This window comes from Macaca thibetana, chromosome 15 (genome assembly GCF_024542745.1).
Source record: "Macaca thibetana thibetana isolate TM-01 chromosome 15, ASM2454274v1, whole genome shotgun sequence".
Classification (NCBI taxonomy): Eukaryota; Metazoa; Chordata; class Mammalia; order Primates; family Cercopithecidae; genus Macaca; species Macaca thibetana.
The window spans coordinates 39,776,083-39,797,222 of NC_065592.1; the positions used below are offsets into that span (position 1 = coordinate 39,776,083).

The 21,140-nt window shown below is 37.2% G+C and overlaps 1 protein-coding gene across 11 annotated transcripts in view; it reads right to left on the reverse strand.

Annotated features, from left to right (window-relative positions):
- INVS (inversin) overlaps positions 1-21,140 on the reverse strand; it is a 321,952-nt gene that overhangs the window by 184,217 nt on the left and 116,595 nt on the right. The window lies entirely within an intron of this gene.

The following is a 21,140-nucleotide window of genomic DNA, read 5'->3' on the forward strand; positions in this document are numbered from 1 at the left end:
AAGCACAAAAGAACACATGTTAGAAGAAAAAGAGGAAATAAGGAAACATACATATATGAAACATATGAAGGGTAAACCAGAAATCAATATAGTTGATTGTCATCAAAAGCAGGGAAAATAAGACAGAAAGGATATGGGAGTGACTGAAATTTGTCTAAACCTACTTTTCCATGTAGTTTCAACTTTTGAAAAAGTTAAATCAATAAGGATGGGAAGGAGGGGAAATTAAACTGAAACATATAAAAACAACTGTATTTTAAATACACCAGCACCTTGGGAGGCTGAGGCAGGCAGATCACTTGAGGCCAGGAGTTAGAGACCAGCTGGGCAACATGGCAAAACCCCATCTCCATTAAAAATACAAAAAAAAAACAAAAAACAAAAAACAAAAACAAAAACAGCCAGGTGCAATGGCTCAGGCCTTTAACCCCAGCTACTTTGGGAGGCTTAGGCTTGAGAACTGCTTGAACCCAGGAGATGGAGGTAGCAGTGAGCTGAAATCGCACCACTTCACTCCAGACTGGGAGACAGAGTGAGATCCTGTCTCAAAAAAAAAAAAAGTATTCGTAACTCATGGAGTTTTAACATGTTTGTTTCCATTGAAGTAACTGTCTTTTTGCTACTCAAATTGTCCATCTTTGGAAACTCCTTTAACACGGCTTCTGTGGCCCTTTGACATGACTCCAGTATGCTTTGTTAGACACCTTGCCATCCAGCACGACCAGAGGAGCCAGACTCATTTCGTATATTACTTGTCCCAATTTCTAAGCTGCCACTTCTCTAAGGAGTTCTGGTTCCTTTTAGTGGTATTGAGAGACACAATCTGGGTGATGAAGGTGATCCTTCATGGGGTTAGTCATTACTTTTAGGCTTTTTCAGTAGACAGTGCTATGAAATTCAGAAATATAAATTTTTAGCAGACAAGTATACCACCAGTTTATATTTGTATACTTCTTATACTGAAAATCTTAGTTACTAATGAAATTGACATATTCACTTGCTTCATCTTACCTTTACATAGTGATCCATTTATTTGTGTTGTGTCAAAATAACAGTAACAGTATTAATACTAACAGTATGTTTACTGAATACAGTTTAGGATTTCTTTGTAGCTCTCTTTGTCCTTAGGATGTATCCTACTATGACTGCAGAGTCAAAATTACTATGCTTTAAAGTCAGTTGGGCTGGGCACAGTGGCTGACGCCTATAATCCCAGCACTTTGGGAGGTCAAGGTAGGAGGATCACTTGAGGTCAGGAGTTTGAGACCAGCCTGGCCAACATGGTAAAACCCCATCTCTACTAAAAATACAAAAAATTAGCCGGGTGCGGTGGTGCGTGCCTGTAATTCCAGCTACTCGGGAGGTACAGGCAGGAAAATCACTTGATCCTGGGAGGTGGAGGTTGTGGTGAGCCAAGATTGCACCACTGCACTCCAGCCTGGGTGACAGAGCGAGACTCCATCTCAAAATATAAAAAATAAAAATAAAAAATAATAAAGTCACTTGAAAAATTCACTCTGCAGTTAAGCTACCAACTTAATACACAGGTGTCTTTGTTTAATTTGGCTATCAATCTTTAAGGACTGCTCATTGTAGACACTTAAATTTTTTTTTTTTTTTTTTGAGATAGAGTCTCACTCTGTCGCCCAGGCTGGAGTGCAATGGCACTATCTCGGCTCTCTGTAACCTCCGCCTCCCAGGTTCAAGCGATTTTCATGCCTCAGCCTCCTGAGTAGCTAGGATTCCAGGCGTGTGCCACCAGGCCTGGTTGCTAATTTTTGTATTTTTAGTAGAGATGGGGTTTTACCATGTTGGCCAGGCTGGTCTTGAACTCTTACCTCAAGTGATCCACCCACCTTGACCTCCCAAAGTGCTGGGATTACAGGCATGAGCCACTGTGCCCAGCCTATAGACACTTAAATTTTTTATAATTATGGAAATAATTTATGAAGTTTCAAAATCAAAACTATAGAACAAGATATACTCAGATAAGACTAGCTTCCATCCCTGTCTCCTCTACATTATCTCCTTCTCCCTTTATGTAAGAGTCTTCATTCATTTTTCATTTACTCTTCTATATTTTAAAAATATAAGAAAATATTTTTCTCCTCTTTCCCAGAAAAAAGGTTGCACATACTCTTTAGCACTTTACTTTTTTCTCTTAACAATAAACCTGGCGGCCACTTCATAGCTATATATAAAATAGAGAATATCATACACAATATTCTGTGCTTGCTTTTTTTATTCCAGATCATTTTATAACATTATATAAAAATATTTATCATTACCTCCTACAGATGCATAGCATTCCATTGTGTGAATATACTCTTGTTTATGTAGCCAGCCCTCTAAAAGTACATTTGCAGGCAGGGCACGGTGGTCACACCTGTAATCCCAGCACTTTGGGAGGCTGAAGATAGCAGATGGCTTGAGCCCAAGTTTGAGACTAGCCTGGGCAACTTGGTGAAACCCCATCTCTACCAAAAAAAAAAAAAAAAATTAGCCGGTTGCAGTGGCACACATCTATAATCCCAGCTACTCAGGAGCCTGAGGTAGGAGGATTCCCTTAGCCTAAAAAGGTCGAGGCTGCAGTGAGCCATGATTGTGCCACTGCACGTCAGTCTGGGTCACACAGTGAGATCCTGTCTCAAAAAAACAACAACAAAAAAAGTGCATTTGCTTTCAAGCTTTACTACAAATAATGCTGCAATTAAATAACCTTGTGCATACATTTCTTATTTTTACCACATGTATAGAATAGATTCCCAGAAGTGACAATGTTAGATCAAAGGTAAATGAACACTCTGGTTAATTTTGCTGGATATTGTTATGTTTCCCTCCGTGAGGGTTGTACCAATGCTATGGTTTGAATGTCCCTCCAAAATTCACGTTGAAATTTAATCGTCGTTATGTCAGTATCGAGGTGGGATCCCTAACAGGTGATTAGGCCATAGGGGCTCTGCCCTTATGAATGGATTACTGCTGTTTTCATGGGAGTGGGTTCCTGATAAAAGTGAGTTTGGTCCCCCTTTTCCTTCACTTGTTCTTGCCCTCTTTTGCCCTTCTACTTTCCACTGTGGAATGACACAGCTTGAAGTCCCTCAGCAGATGCTGATACCTTGATATTGGACTTCCCAGTCTCCAGAATTGGGGGAAATAAATTTCCTTCCTTATAAATTACCCAGTCTGTGGTATTCTGTTGTTGCAACACAAAACAGGCTAAGGAAACCATTTCCATTTGATTCAGGAATATGTGAATGCTCATTTCCCTACAGTTTTGCCATCAGAACATGTTGTAAAACTTTCGGAGTTTTGCCAGTCTGAGACATGAAGCATGTTATGTCTTTGTGATTTTAATTTTTATTTCTTTTACGATGAACAACATTGAGCATATTTTCTGTGAACTATCTAGATATACTCTTGCTCATTTTTATAGGGTCATTGGTCTTTTTCTTCTCTACTTTATATATGAGGAGTATTAAACCTTTGATAATGATATAATTTGCAAATATTGTTTCCAATTTGTCTTTTTTTTTTAACTTTCCTTGCCACATTTTCTGGAAGGAAAAAGTCTTTCTTATCACTATGTAGTCATATTTATTAATCTTTTTCCTATCACTTCTATATTTTGACTCACAGATAGAAAGTTTTCCTTACACCCAGATTCTTCACTGCAAACCTTCTTGGTATCTTTAACATTTTATAATATGTATAAGCCTTACAATTCAATTAAATAACAATTTAAAGCATGCACCTGTGTGCACCTGAATACACACACACACACACATACACACACACTTAGTTTACAATCTGTACAATACTGAAATAACCAAAGTTACATACATGAAGTTTACAGTCATTACTTCAAACTACAGTCTAATATTTTAGCCCAAATTCCTTAAAAGAAAATGACTTGAAAAGAGATGAATGACAAAGTGACAGGAAAGACTTGAATAAAAGGACCCAAACCATGTCTTCTGAAATCTATAATTAAGATAAACTATGAGTATATGTCTAATAAACTGCCTGAAAATGAGTAGTTATGTTGGTGAAATGTTAATTTTACTATTATAAAATCTAAAACACCACATATTTAGACACAGGTTGAATTTAAAATACTTTGAGATATAGTGTAATGCCTGATACATATTAAATACTAAAAATTTATCTGTTGAACAAATAAATGAAAAAATAAATGAATGACATACCCATCAGAATTAGAAAGGTGAACAAGTGGATTCTGATAGATTATATAACATTTTTCAAGAGGCTGAGTTAATACTGATGACATAATTTAGACAAATATAGTAAAAGAATAAAACAACTTTTTAAATTAGTGAAGTTTATTTAGTACTAGTGTTTCAATGATTAAAGTTTTCTATAAGCAGGATCTATTTTAACACCAAAGATTAGGATGAGAATCCTGGTGACTCATAAGTGGGAGAGATGACAACTATACTGAATGGCCAACTAAGAATCAAGAGGACCTGGGTAGGTTACATGATGAACCCAATTCAATTCAGCAAGCATTGATTGAGTGTCGTTAAGTACTACTAGACATTGGAAATAAAAAAGATGACTAAGACACTCTTCCATATTAAGATGCTCATCATCTGCGGAGAAATAAAATGTGTAAACAAATAAATATATTTCAGTATCATAGGTGGTATAACAGTGGTTGAGTACACAAGGTACTGGAGGAACAAAGGATAGAATGGTCAATTTTACCTAAGTATGTCTGGGAAAGTTCAAAATGTGGATACATAAGATGCTGCATTTGGGTCCAAAAACCACAGCCATATTAATATAGGATGTAGTTTAGGCAGTTGTAAGTATAAAGCAGATTTAGAGCCTTTATTTGAAAAATCTTAAATATGAATCAACTGTATTTCATTGCTAAAATGTCAACAGTGATAGTCATGTAACACTCTGAGCTCATCAGAGACTGGCATTGTATTCTGTTGTTAGTATCACATTTTCAAGGGAATTTAGACAAATATGTGCATATCTGGTGAAAGCGATCAGGATGAGGAGACTTGAAAGCATATTATATGAAGAATGGGTGAAGGAACAGATAGTACTAAAACTGGAAGAAAATTTCTTCACTTGGCCAGAATGATTCTTTTATAAATACATAAGTCAGACGATGTCACTCCTTTCCTCAAACCCTTCTCACCTCATTCAGAGTGAAAATACATTCTTGACAATGGCCTATAAGGCCCTACAGGATCAGGCTACCGTTCTTTCTCTTTCCTCATCTCCTACTGCTTTCCTTTTGGTCATTCATTATAAGGCATATATATATTTATTATTATTATTTCAGACAGTGTCTCACTCTGTTGTCCAGGCTGGAATGCAGTGGTATGATCATGGCTTACTGCAGCCTCAACCTCCTGGGCTCAAGTGATACTCCCATCTCAGTCCCCCAAGTGGCTAGGACCACAGGCATGCACCACCATGACTGGCCAATTAAAAAAATTTTTTTTGTAGAGATGGAGTCTCCCTATGTTGCCCAGGCTGGTCTCAAACTCCTGGGCTCAAGTCATCTCCCGCCTTGGTCTCCCAAAGTGCCGGGATTACAGGCATGAAGACTAATTTATACTAATTTTCTTGTTATTTTGCAAAAATTCTATGCATGCTCCCATCTGAAGGCCTTTGTTCTGACTGCTCCTTCTGCCTGGAATGAATGCTCTTCCCTCAGCTGTTCACATGGCTAACTTTCTCACCTCCTTTAAGTCTTGCTTCAAATGTCACCATCTCAGTGAATACTATTTTGATTGTTTAACCTAAAATTACAACCTTTCCTCCCCAGCTACCCCCTCCCTGGTTCTCTTAATCCCCCTCACTTTGGCATTTTAGTTATAATCTGTTGTCATATTTGTAAATGATCATCTGCACCTTGTAAAAGCTTAACAGCTAAAGGAGGTACAAAGAGACCTCCTTTATTGGTCCTATGATTTGTCATAGGAAAAATGTTGTGCCCAAGAGTTGACAATATTCATACTATAGGAATAATAATCGTCCGGATTCCCTCTCATCCTTTTTTTGAGTTATAAACTATGAGTAGGAAAAAAACAAAACAAGAGGAAATTATGTAAACAAATATGGCCCCATGACATAAGGTAATTAGAAAATTAATGCTCAAATTTTCTTTAGAATGTATGGTATATACAAAATTAATTTTTAAAAGGTTAAATGAAAGTAAATGGATTTGAAGTCCCTTTTTACCAGTCATAAAAATATTCGCTGGCCCTGTGCCCAGAGTTTAAAAGAAACCAGCATGAGTCTAATGAAAAACAAGCTGTAGGTTTCATGGAAATTCAATATATACTCTTTCTTTTCCTTTTAGTTTTGATTGGTTTCCATGGGAATCTAGGCTTGTTAGATCTCTGAATCTATTCATGGAAAGCAGATGCTTGTATTTTCATGACTTGGTAAAAATGGGAGTCAGAGAAGAGATGAAGATGATTAGAAAATGAATATGATTGTAGGAAACATAATCATATTTAAAACAAAATTCCACAGCCATGTAGATTTTAAAACGAAATCTTCAAGGCTGCTCTACTGTGTTTGAGAGCTATCAAAAAGAAAAAACACTGGATTTAAAGAAAGAAGCTTTGGGTTCAAATCCTGAGTTCTGACCTATGAGACAGAAACCCTTCAGTACTTCTTTGGAGGTTTGACAGGAAAACTGGATCTGGGAATTACTCATGACCAGAAGAACAAGAAGTCTGAGAAAGGAACCTTTAGCAAAGTATGTAAATTTTCTCCCAGTGCAGCAGTATCAGGAACATTAAGATGAGAATCAGAAAATCAGGATAATTCGTCACTCTGCAAGTGACAAGGTGACCTTGAAGAACTTTTTCAAACTATACCTCAGTTTATTTATATAGAAAACACATAATATACAACTATTCCAACTGCTATGAAGCTACTATGAAGCTAAATGAAGTTTTTTTTTTCATACTAGAACCATGTTAGAAAATTCAAAGTTGCGATTTCAATCAGAATGTGCTGACATGTTATTCCTTGTGACTATAAATTTTACCCATGTAAACAGAAGTACATAAACTATAATCAAAGTGTTAAAGGACAGACGGGTTTTCATTTCAACTCTGGTTTTTTGTTTGTTTGTTTTGTTTTGTTTTTGAGTCGGAGTCCCGCTCTGTCGCCCAGGCTGGAGTGCAGTGGCGCGATCTCGGCTCACTGCAAGCTCCGCCTCCCGGGTTCACGCCATTCTCCTGCCTCAGCCTCCCGAGTAGCTGGGACAACAGGCGCCCGCCACCTCGCCCGGCTAGTTTTTTGTATTTTTTAGTAGAGACGGGGTTTCACCGTGTTAGCCAGGATGGTCTCGATCTCCTGACCTCGTGATCCGCCCGTCTCGGCCTCCCAAAGTGCTGGGATTACAGGCTTGAGCCACCGCGCCCGGCCTTCAACACTGGTTTTGACTGGAATAGTAATTTGAAAGTAAGATCCTAAATATTCGAAAGCAGCTTCTAAACTGGAAAATGAGAGGATAGGTTTAGAGATAGTTTCTACATACATGTAAGAAGACAAACAATACTGGTTTAAAAACTCCAGAAGTTGGAATAAAATGAAGCAAGACTCTTTAGGACTTTCTCACTGCTTGGAGAAAGTAGCCTAGCCAGCACTGAAGTCAACTGCAAGAGCTGCCTAACATCACCATCTCAATCCAGAGGTTTCTTAAGATTCTAGGACAGGCCGGGCGCGGTGGCTCACGCCTGTAATTCCAGCACTTTGGGAGGCCGAGACGGGCGGATCACGAGGTCAGGAGATCGAGACCATCCTGACTAACACGGTGAAACGCCGTCTCTACTAAAAATACAAAAATTAGCCGGGCGCGGTGGCGGGCGCCTGTAGTCCCAGCTACACGGGAGTCTGAGGCAGGAGAATGGCGTGAACCCCGGAGGCGGAGCTTGCAGTGAGTGGAGATCGAGCCACTGCACTCCAGCCTGGGCGACAGAGCGAGACTCCGTCTCAAAAAAAAAAAAAAAAAAAAGATTCTAGGACATAAGAGTTTCAAATACTAACATTTTCCTACATTTCTAAGTAATGTGGGCATCACAAATGTCTTTTGGTGCCTTCTTTCGGAAGCATACCAACAGCCAAAAACTCACAAACTATCACTAATTGCTTACTCTTCAGATACCCATTTGCTACATAGCTTGTGGTAGAATGGGCACTTATTAAATTGTTTTAAAATGGACTAATGAGTGGATACAGCCACAGAGATGCCTAGTAGTATCCACTGAAAATGTTTAACTAACTAAAGCAAAAGGTATGAGTAATGGCACAGAACCCAATTTTTTTTTTTTTTTTTTTTTTTTGGCTGCAATGAACATGTCTTATCTATATAACAAAAAGAGTTGAAGAAAAACAATGACAATATTTGAAACATGGCAGTCTGTTACCTTCAGACAAGATTATGGGAGTTCTACTGTCACTTTAACAATATTAGTTCATTTACATAACACAGTCAAATCCCAGATCTAAAGTTGTTTTCATACATATGCTGTACCATGTAAGTCACCAAGATAAAAAAATGACTTTTCTTGACATGGATGGAATGCATATGTGTTGGCTTTATAGAAGGACTGAAATAGAGGTTGAGAATGTATAAAGAATGGAGGTGATTTATAATATAGATTCGTCATTTAAAATATTTTGTAGCTTTAAATAACAGCTTTAATTAAAATCTTTTCATTTTAATGTGTTAAACATAAAATCTAATTCTTCTACTGCCTCTTTTCCTGTGCTAATATTTTACTTATGCTTCAGCTGTTTAAATGTTGCTGCACAGTTTAATTACTTTTCTTTGCACTAGAGTAATTTGTCTGGTGCTTGTTGCCTATGGCATTATATCCTTTGTAAACTTGCAGTTACCTTATGTCTATCTCTTTCCCTTGGAATTTTCTGCCATTTCCCAGTCTTGCTCAAACATATCTATTTCTATTAACCTTTTTGCTGCCATCATTTTAGAAATAACTTACTTTTACCTTAAAATTTTTGCATAAAATGCATTCAGATGGTTCAAAAAATAATGCAAAAAGGTACATAATAAAAGCTTTCTCCCACCTCTGCTCTAATCTGCCCCATTCCTTCCTCTACCCTCACTCTGGATAAATCATTTTATTAGTTTCTTATATGTCTTTAGAAAGGTTTTACATTCTTAATCTTTTTGGTGTTTTTTTGTTGGTTTGTTTATTTCTCTCTTTTTTTTTTTTTTTTTAGAGACAAGGACTCACTCTGTTGTCCAGGCTAGAGTGTAGTGGCACAATCATAGCTTACTACAGCCTCGAACGCCTGGGCTCAAGCTGATTCTCCAGACTTGACCTCCTGAGAAGCTGGGATTACAGGTGCACGTGGCCTTGCCCAGCTAATTTTTAAATTTTTTTTTTTTTTTTTTGTAGAGACAGGCTCTTGCTTTGTTGCCCAGACTGGTCTCAAACTCCTGGCTAATGCAAACAATCCTCCTGTTTTGGTCTCCCAAAGTGCTGGGATTATAGGCATAAGCCACAACACCTGGTATTGTTTATTTTATTTTTTAATTTTCTTTGCAATTTATAGTCTTAATTTTACATAGTCTTATTTTTAACCCATCTCTTATTCACTTAACAATACATCTTGAAGGTATTTCCATTTTAATAGACAGACACCATCGCCATTCTTTTCACAGTTTCCTAGTTTTCCATTGTATAAATGTACCACATTTTTTAAACCAGATTCCTATTGATGGGCATTTGGGTTGCTTCCAACCTTGTTTTTGTAAATATTGCTGCCATAAAAAACTTCTACATATATCACTTCTTACTTGTGCAGGCTTATCTTTAGGATAAATTACCAGAAATGGAATTGCCTGGTCAAAGGGTATATGCATTTACAATTTAGATAACTATCCCAGGAGCAGAGTATGAAAAAACTTATTTATCCACGGCCTCACCAACAAAATGAGGTGATAGGTGGGAAAAATATCTTAGCATAGTTTTAATTTGCATGACTTTTATATGCATATTTGAACATATTTTCATACGCTTGAGGGTCATTTTAATTTCTTTTAATGTAAACTGACTGCTGATTTTTCTCTAGGTTGCTTATCAATTCCAAGGAGCAATTCATATTTGCCCACTGTTGTAAGTGAAGATGTATTTCCCAGGTTGTCTTTGGCTTTATGTTTGTGGTTCAAGAAAGTCATTTTATAGAAGACTGAGTAAATAGAGGTCCTGTACAGGTCTACAGAAGACTAGGCATATATAACTAAGCATATAGTTGTGTTTTGCCCAATGTCATACAATTCGTGGCAGAGTTAAGTCTATAATTGAGTTAATATGTGATTAGACAGAAGAGGTAAAGGGGAAAGAAGAGAATGATAACTAATTCAACACAATAATTTAACAAATCCATTCAACTAACATATATTTAGCACCTACTATGTGCCATGCAGTTTTTAAACCCAAGTGACTAAAAGAACACAGTATCATAAACTGATGAAGGACAATCAAAGCAAGGAATTGAAAAACAGGTACTCAAACAAGTACATGTACACCTACGTTCACGGAAGCACTATTCACAATAGTGGAAACAGCACTTAGATGAATGAATAAATAAACTGTGGTATATACACACAACAGAAAATATTATTCATCAATAAGTTAGCTATATACTGTCAACTAGAAGCTTATTCTAAGATACTATCTCTGTTATTTTCTCTTTCCCTTCTAAATCACTTAATTTCACCTAAGAAACTGTCTTTTAAACTCTAGACTCATTAAAAAAAGTTAATAAATACAGTGTCATTGGTTTTATGAAAGACAGAAAATATTATTCATCCATAAAAATGAAGTACTGATACATGTGACATCTTGGATGAACCTCAAAAACATTATCCTAAGTGAAAAAAAGCCAGACACAAAGGTCATATATGATTCCTTTTTACATGAAATATCTATAAATCCATAGAAACAGAATGCATGTTGGTGGTTGCCAGGGGCTAGGAAGACAGGGCAATGGAGACAAACTGTTTAATGGATAAGAGGTTTTACTTTAGAGTGATGGAAATGCTTTGGAACTAGATAGAGGTAGTGGTTGCACAACATTATGAATGTACAAAATCTCCCCGAATTGCTCACTTTAAAATGGTTATTTTGGCTGGGTGTGGTGGCTCACGCCTGTAATCCTAGCATTTTAGTGGGCCAAGGCGGGCTGATAGCTTGAGCTCAGGAGTTTGAGACCAGCCTGGGCAATAAGGCGAAACCCGTCTCTACAAAAAATACAAAAATCAGCTGGGCGTAGTGGCACGTGCCTGTAGTCCCAGCTACTTGGGGGGCTGAGGCAGGAGGATCACTTGAACCCGGGAGGTTGAGGCTGTAGTGAGCCCTGATCACGCCACTGCACTCCAGCCTGGGTGACAAAGTGAGACTCTATCTCCCCCCTCCCCACAAAAAAGGGGTTAATTTTATACTATGTGTATTTCACCTCAATAAATTGTTTTTAAAAATCAGATGACGGGACTGATTACAGGTAAAAACGTAAGGTCTTGTTTCAGATATGTTGAAATTGAGATTTTGGGAAGATATCCAGGCAGAGATTTCTAGAAGATAGCTGGAAATATAAGTCTGGAATTACGGGAGAGGCTAGGGCTAGAGACAAATATCTGAGGGAAAATGGCTGAAAGTTACAGAAGTAGATGAGACCTCTGACAGGTAGAATATATAGAAAGACTTTTATCTTGGGGCAGAAATGGGAGCTAAAGGAAAAGAGTTAATAAAGAAAACAATGAACTATCAAATGAGTAGGAGAAAAATAAGTTACTGCAGTATCAAATTCCAGAGAAAATTCTGAAATGAACAAGTGGTCAATATATCAATGAATCAGAGAAATACAGAAGTACAAGTACAAGAACTAAGAAAGGAGTAAGCCTAGGTAAATTAGGTCACATTGTGCATCATGAAAACAACAACAAATTTCTGTACCCTATAATATAAAACAAAGCAGCACAAAATATGTTTGTAAAAGAAAGCTCTCCCTACATATTTTCATCTGTTTTGATTAAATAATGTTTCCACAAGAAAAACCATCAATAAGCCTGGGCATGGTGCTCACGCCTGTAATCCCAGCACTTTGGGAGGCTGAGGTGGGTGGATTGCTTGAGGTCAGGTGTTTAAGACCAGCCTGACCAACATGGTGAAACACCGTCTCTACTAAAAATACAAAAATTAGCCAGGCGTGGTAGCAGGCCCCTGTAATCCCTGCTACTCTGGAGGCTGAGGCAGGAGAATCGCTTGAACCCAGGAGGTGGAGGTTGCAGGGAGCCGAGATCACGCTGCTGCACTCCAGCCTGGGTGACAGAGCAAGACTCTGTCTCGAAAGAAAAAAAAAAAAAGCAAACCATTAATAAAAGTAATTTAAAAACAAAAGTTGAAATCAATAAAATTACAAGATTAAAGACTCTTGGCCGGGCGCGGTGGCTCAAGCCTGTAATCCCAGCACTTTGGGAGGCCGAGACGGGTGGATCACGAGGTCAGGAGATCGAGACCATCCTGGCGAACACCGTGAAACCCTGTCTCTACTAAAAAATACAAAAAAAACTAGCCGGGCGAGGTGGCGGGCGCCTGTAGTCCCAGCTACTCGGGAGGCTGAGGCAGGAGAATGGCGTAAACCTGGGAGGCGGAGCTTGCAGTGAGCTGAGATCCGGCCACTGCACTCCAGCCCGGGCTACAGAGCGAGACTCCGCCTCAAAAAAAATAAATAAATAAAAATAAAATAAAATAAAATAAATAAAGACTCTTTATCAAAAGTATCTAACTAGGATCTAGGCCTATATGCATCCCTTTTGATTTAAATAAAACAGATTTGTTTGAGCAAATGACAGAGCTGGAAAGGGTAGGAACTGGGTACAGAAACATTAATATGATAATGTTTCTTCAACTCAAATATAATATTTCCAATTAAAGAATAAAAAGATGTTGCTCTGAGGGTTAAATGTATAAGGAGATATATATATATATGTTTTTCTTTTAGACGTAATGTTACTCTTGTCACCCAGGCTGCAGTGCAATGGCATGATCTCGGCTCACTGTAACCTCCACCCTTTGGGTTCAAGCGATTCTCCTGCCTCAGCCTCCTGAGTAGCTGGGATTACAGGCACATGCCACCACACCAAGCTAATTTTTATATTTTAGTAGAAATGGGGTTTCACCATGTTGGCCAGGCTGGTCTCGAACTTCTGACCTCAGGTGATCCACCTGCCTCAGTCTCCCAAAGTATTGGTCTGGGGAGGTGTGAGAGGAGCAGCAGTAGTCCCCTATATCCCTAAGGTGTCCTTTCCTATTCAGTCTCCCCTACTTTAGGGCCAAAACATCTCCCTCTAATCAAAAGAAAACCTACAGATCCTTGTTTTCCCATCTGTAAAATAAGAATAATTTCCAAGGGCCCTTCCAATTTTCATATTTTATAATTGATTGTCAAGAATATTCACATACATTCTAAGTTCATGGCATATTCATTCATTGAACAAACATTCCTACTGTGTATATCTAAATTTTCCAACTGTCCTTTCGCTTTTTTTTTTTTTTTTTTGAGATGGAATCTCCCTCTGCTGACCAGGCTGTAGTGCAGTGGCGCGATCACAACTCACTGCAACTACTGCCTCCCAACTTCAAGCGATTCTCCTGCCTCAGCCTCCCGTGCAGCTGGGATTACAGGCGCGTGTCACCATGCCTGGCCAAGTTTTGTATTTTTAGTAGAGATGGGGTTTCACCATGTTGGCCAGGCTGGTCTTGAACTTCTGACCTCAGGTGATCTGCCCACCTCAGCCTCCCAAAGCACTGGGATTACACGCTTGAGCTACCGCGCCCAGACCCAACTGTCCTTTCTGTTCCCATCTCCCCAGTGACTTTGATCCATCAATAATCCATTCTTTCTCCTAAATTTTTGGTGTCTCCTTTTCCTTAACATTTAAACATGTTCAAATATCTCTCATCTATTAGATTACAAGAGACTTAAAAGACTTATCAACCAAATGCAATGTACAGACCTTGTTTAGGTCCTGATTTGAATAAATCAACTGTAAAAAAAAGTTTAAGATATAATCAGGAAAATTTGAACACTGATTAGTAATAATATTACAGAATTATCACTAATTTTTTTTGGTACAATGATATTGTGGGGATATATGAATTAGATATATAGTGAATATAAACTGAAATATTTATGGATGAAATAATAGAATATATAATAAAACAGTTTGGTTGGAGTCTACAGAAAGAAGTTTATGAATTAATATTTATAGAAAGTGGGTGATGATTATACTGGGAGAGATTCATTATTATTTATTAAAAATTTTCCCACCACAATTTCTTCTGTTAACACTTTTCCTGATCAAAAACCCCATTAATCAATCACTCACACTGTCTCCATATCCTCATTTCCTGTTTAATCAACAGTGACATATAGCCAGCTTGTATGTCCACTAAATACCATTGCTCTTCCTAAGGTCACTTTCTAACTGAAAAATCCAATGAAAGCCTTTTAATTTTTATCATATTTATATCCATCCATTTATTGAGTCATTTACTGGAAAAGGAACTATTCAAATCTTAGCATCATAGTAAAAAAGATGAAACAAATGGATCCTCTTCTGCTTGAAACCTGTTCCTCTGGCCCCATAACACCACTCTGATCTAGTTCTCCTATCTTTTACTGTCTCCTTTGTAAGTTTATTTTCTGTAAATAAACCTTAAATATTGGTGCTTTCTATTTCTGATCCTCTTCCCATCTATAAACCACACCTGAGCACTTCACCTACTTCTATGGTTTCTATATGTATACTAATAACTCCAGCCAAGACCTCACTTTGGAGATGCAAATGAGTATATCACAATTCATGCTAGTCATTACCACCGAAGCCTAAAATTCCATTTTTCACAACTGAACTTGATAATTTCCTCTCAAAATTGTACCTTGACTAGTATATCCTACCTCTATGAGTCATGTCATTAAGAGCTAGGAATACCAATCAAAAGGTTCAGTAGTAAAACAGGATAGATATCTAGAGGTTATGGAGCCAATAGTATTGAAAATGCAGCAAAGACAAATGGTATAAGCAGAATAGAATAGTGATTCTCAAAATGTGTTGCCTACATCATCATCATCACCTGGGAACTTGTTAAGATAAGCAAATTCTCTGGCCCCACACCAGCCCTGCTGAATTAAAAACACTGGTGGTGGGGCCCAGACATCTATGTTTTAACAAGTCCTCCAAGTGATTCTGCTGCATGTTTATCTGAGAACCCCTGGAAAAGAGCATAGACACAGGGCTTTCATGTAGCTCCTGAGGCTAAGGATGGGGGAAATTCGACCTGAGTGCTTAACAGTCTAGGTCAGGAACCATTCTTGACTCCATCCTCCCTTACCTACCCTACAAATAATGTCTACCAAGTTCTGAACATTTTATCATTTTTTAAATAACACTTTAAAAATTGAGAATATAACATATACAGTAAAGTGCATAAATCTTAAGCACACAGACTGATACCTTTTAATGTAACCAACACACACACACATATAGAACATTTTCAGCACCCCTGAAAGCTTAGTCATATTCTTCTCAGTCATTACCCATCTTTTAGGTAACCACAAATCTGATTTGAATCACCATAGATTAGTTTTTCTTGCTCCTGAGATTCATATGAACAGCAAATAAATTTTTTATAAGTGTCTGACTTGTTCCATTCAACATAATGTCTATGAAATTCACTTATGTGGCTGAACATGTCAGCAGTTCATTCATGTAGTGTTCCATTGTAGGAATACATCACAATTTAGCTACCCATTCACCTGTTGGTACGTATTTGGGTTGTTTGCATTATTAAGAATATTTGCTTCTATAAAGAAGAGACACAAATGGCCAACAAACATGAAAAAATGCTCAACATCACTAATGATCAGGGAAATGCAAATCAGAACCACAATGCAATACCATCTTACTCCTTTAAGAATGGCCGTAATCAAAGAATAAAAAAACAGTAGATGTTGGTGTGGATGGGGTGATCAGGGAACACTTCTACACTGCTGGTGGGAATGTAAACTAGTACAGCCTCTATGGAAAACAGTGTGGAGATTCCTTAAGGAACTAAAAGTAGAACTACAATTTGATCCAGCAATCCCATTACTGGGTATCTACCCAGAGGAAAAGAAGTCATTATACGAAAGAGATACTTGCTCATACATGTTTATACCAGCACAATTCACAATAGCAAAATTGTGGAACCAACCCAAATGCCCATCAATCAACCAGTGGATAAAGAAACTCTGGTGTATAGATATACACAATGGAATACTACTCAGCCTTAAAAAGGAATGAATTAACAGCATTTGCAATGACCTGGATGAGATTAGAAACTATTATTCTAAGTAAAGTAACTCAGGAATGGAAAATCAAACATCATATGTTCTCACTGATATGTGGGAGCTAAGCTATGAGGATGCAAAGGCATAAGAATGACACAATGGACTTTGGGGACTTGGGGGGAAAAGTGGGAGGAGGGCAAGGGATAAAAGACAACAAATATGGTGCAGTATACCATAGGCTGCACCATGGTTCTCACAAATGGGTGCACCAGGTTCTCACAAATGGGTGCATCAGGTTCTCACAAATCTTCACTAGAGAACTTACTCATGTAACCAAATACCACTTTTACCCCCAATAACTTATGGAAAAATAGAATTTAAAAAAAGGAATATCTGCTTTTCTAAATAAAACTATCATGTAATTCTCATACATGTCTTCTGGTAGAAGGAGGCACTTATTTTTCTTAGGTATTATAACCGGGCTGGGAGCATGAATTGAGATGAGGGGTGTGTGTATGTGTGTGTGTGTTCAGCTTTGGCAGATATAGTCAGATAATTTGTGAGAGTGAATGTACCAATTTACATTCTCAACAAAAATGTTGGAGAGCTCCAGTTGTTCCATATCTTCACCATCAATCAATACTGATTGCCAGACTTTTTTACTTTACACATTCCACTGGTCATGTAGTGGTAACTCATTGGAGTTTTAATTTGCTTCTGATTAGTAATGATGTTGTATACCTTCTCATGTGTCTTTTAGGCACCTGGATATAATCTTTTAGGAACTAGGGCTACATGTTTCAACATGAATAAGTTTCAAATACATAATATTAAGTTGAAAAAGCAAGCTGGTAAATGGCACACAGTATAATACCATTAATTTAAAGATGTAAAATAATATGGTTTATGCATAACAGTGTATGTGCACATGTACACATACACACACACACACACACACACACACAAAGGTAGAAACACATGCATGGGAATTGAAACCACCAAAATCAAGGCAGACTGAGGAGACAGGGAAAGAAGGGTATTGGAAGATAAATGGAAGCTTTCAAGTGAATCTATAGTTTCGTTTAAAAATTCTGAAGCAAAAATAAGAAATGCTCAGTTTGATCTCTTCTAGGTATTAGGTACCTAATGTTTTTTCTGTTCTCCATTGTTTTTTGTTTGTTTGTTTTTGTTTTTTTGAGATGGAGTCTCACTCTGTTGCCCAGGCTGGAGAGCAGTGGTGCAATATCATCAGCTCACTGCAACTTCCACCTCCTAGGTTCAAGCGATTCTTCTGCCTCAGCCTCCCGAGTAGCTGGGATTACAGGTGCGCCATCACGTCCAGCTAATTTTTGTATTTTTAGTAGAGACGGGGTTTCACCATGTTGGCCAGGCTGGTCTCAAATTCCTGACCTCAGGTGATCCCCCTGCCTCGTCCTCCCAAAGTGCTGAGATTACAGGCGTGAGCCACTGCACCAGGCCCCGTTCTCCTTTCTTATCTCTATGCTTAAGATAATTAAAAAAAAAAAAATCCAGGCATATGCAAAGGCAAAGAGAATGTGAGTACAGTAATTTATAAAGAGAAGAGATGTAAAAGGAGTAGAGTTCAGTTTCCTCATCCAAGGACAAACTGGACAAGAAGATCCCAAAGAGCCTTTCTATCTCTGACATCTAATGATCTCTAAATAGTAATTTGATGTTTGCGCCTACATTGTAGTGTGACTAACAGCAATAATATTGATAATGTAGTCCTTGAGAATAAATTTCTCCAACAAACAGAATGCTTTATAGCTAAGGACTCATCATCCCTACATAGAATGATAGGATGTATTATTCCATTTTATAGATGAAGAAATTGAGGCATACAAGAGTGTTATTTATTGAGAAATTAAGCTCACAGAAAATCTTTAAAAATCCTGATTGCAAAATTGTAAAGGCGGGGAGTGGATACTGAAAAGGAATAAATATAATTATTCATTTAAATTTCAACAGTTTTGAAGGCCATGCCCTTCATATTAAATCTATTTGATATTCACATTTACTCATTCATTCATTCATTCATTCATGTATTCCCTAAACAAATTACTGTCTTTATTAAGTAGCAGAAGTTATGCTAGGACTGTAACTATGAAATCAAATAAGACATGGTCACTGCCTTCAAATAGTTTTACTGGGGGTGAGATCTAGATAAGCAAAATCTCCAATAAACTGTGGTGATGAGTTACGGTAGAGCTATATATGTACTGAGGGGGAATATAGAGTTGAAGGGGACTGGGGTGTGGATTGTTTGTTGTGTTTGTGTATGCATGTGCAAAATAAGAAAACCTAATAGTGTTACCTGGTATAAGTGTTCCTGAAAAGTTTCAGAGGTATTCTTTTTCCTTTTTGTAAATCATTAATATGGAAATAGCATATCTTGAAAACTGAAAATTAACATTCAATTTTCATAGATGAACTGAGAATTGTTTATGAATTTAAAAAAAGGACAATGCAGCCACAACCAGAAGGTTCTTTAATTTTTGTGTTTACTGTGATATAATTTTTCAAAGTGGGTAGGGTTAATCTTCTTGAAGCCAAAAAACCTATTGGAAGATTAAACATGCATAACTATTAACATATAATAATATTTCTAAAGTTTTTTTTATCATTATTAACAAATGTATCTGTAGAAGTCAGAGAAATAGCAGCCTCCCTGGAGCAAAACATTTCTAACAATTAGATATCTTTTGTGAGAAGCCCAGAAAAGCTATGATCAATTGCTTTCTTGGATTAAACTGATGGTTCTAAATGAAAAACAAATTAGGTGCAGATGTTCAGTATATTGAGATTAATTTTATTCTCATGGGTAAACCATTTCTTCAGTTTCTTGGACTAACAGTAATTTGCTTCCAGAGAAGTGAACATGTGCCGAAATAACTAAGCCAAGCAGCACAGCTCAGTAAGTTTTTCCACACACATATATATAAAGTAGATAAATGTTTCCAATAAACAAAAGGTCTCGCATTTGTATTAGTAATGACTTTCTATAAAAGTAAAATAAAATCCATTCAACCAAGACATGTCAGAACCTACTAGATTCAGACAGATTCAAAAACAAACAAAAAGAGCTACTTGCCTGAGGCTCCAGCCTAGTAGAAAAGGGACAAATAAGCAATAATTACAATATAAGGTAATGGGGCTCAAATAGAGATGGGAGCAAAACAATTTGGGAATATGAGCTTTTCCCACTAATGAACCCAAGAAAAGATAACATAATATAGTTCACTATCACACACACACAAATACTAAAAACATAATAAATAATATATGAGAATGTTTGGTCTTCTCACGTCAGTAATAACAATGACTATATATTATGGGTATAGATATTTTATAAAACACTTATGTATTACAAGGTAGATCAATCAGCTTTAATTATCATTTAATATCTTCATCCATGATCTTTGTAAGCAACTTAAGAGCAGGAATCATGTTGTCCACCTTTGTGTTCCAAGGCCCAACACGATGCCTGTTACATAATAGTTTTAACACATGTTGAATGAATGCATGTATACACATATACATGAGTGTTCATAATGACAAAAATAGCATACTTCTGCATTCATGGATACCAGAATTGAGTGGGACAGACAATACTTGGAAAGGATATTTGATATCCAATATATCAGAAGGTTCACTAAGCAAAGGGAAATGAAGTTTAATAGGGATGGGTACTGAGAGCACCTATCTATAAGTTAACATATGTGATTCATTTTTTTCATATTCTCTCTAGTTGTATAATTATGACTACATAGTAGATATTCAACAAATGCTTGTTGAATGAACACTTCTATCTCCATAATATATCTCTTAAACCCAACTCCTCTCTATTGGCCTGAACTATAATAGCAATCTATGGATCTCCACTCTTTCGCTTCCAAAGTAGCTTTAGTTGCCATATTAGTCCCCCTAAAACACACTGATCATGTAACTTTTATTTTCAAATTTCCCAAAAGGCTCCCTAGTATTCAGGATCCCTCATTTAAAAAAAAAAAAAAAGAAATGCATAGGGAGTTCATAGTACAAAAGCCTGGAACTGACACAGAGCAGATACTAAATGGCCAAAAATTAATGAACTAGGTTGTGTTGGGAAAATTAGTTATCCATACACTTTAAAGTGAGAATGGATCCCTATACAAAAATCAATGTTATGTATTAAGAGATTTAAACATAAAAGAAAATATAGGATAATTTAAAACAATCTCTACTCAGCTCTCTAGTCTCCCAGCTGTTGTTTAATACTAGGTTTCTTAGAGCACCACCGTATACAAGCACAGTTTAGCAATCCGCTAAAAACTTGCGAGGAATTTGTATCCAGATTCTTGCATTCCTTCTCTGCAATTCCCTCCTCTCCAGGATTTTGACCTTTAAGTTATAGCCACTATTATCTCCAAACTCTGCCTCAGTTTCTTCAGCCCGGTAAGACTACTGCGTCCTGTTAGGGTTGTATTCTTTTGCATTCCAATTTGGAAAATGCCATAAAGAAAAGGCCAGGATGAATGTGGTGCTCACTTCATGTGTTTCTCGTCTTTGAATGATTATAGTCTCTTAGATCCTGCCTGTGCTGATTGTTCTCAATGCCTTCAAACAGTGTATACAGTATTTTATTCAGTTTTTACAGATTTTTTTTGATAGGCAAGTTAGTTTAAAATAAGCCATTATGGCCAGAATCGATGTCTAGTTATGAAACTGTCTTGTTGGTTTCTCATTTTTCTGATTCCTTGTTTTTTAAATTT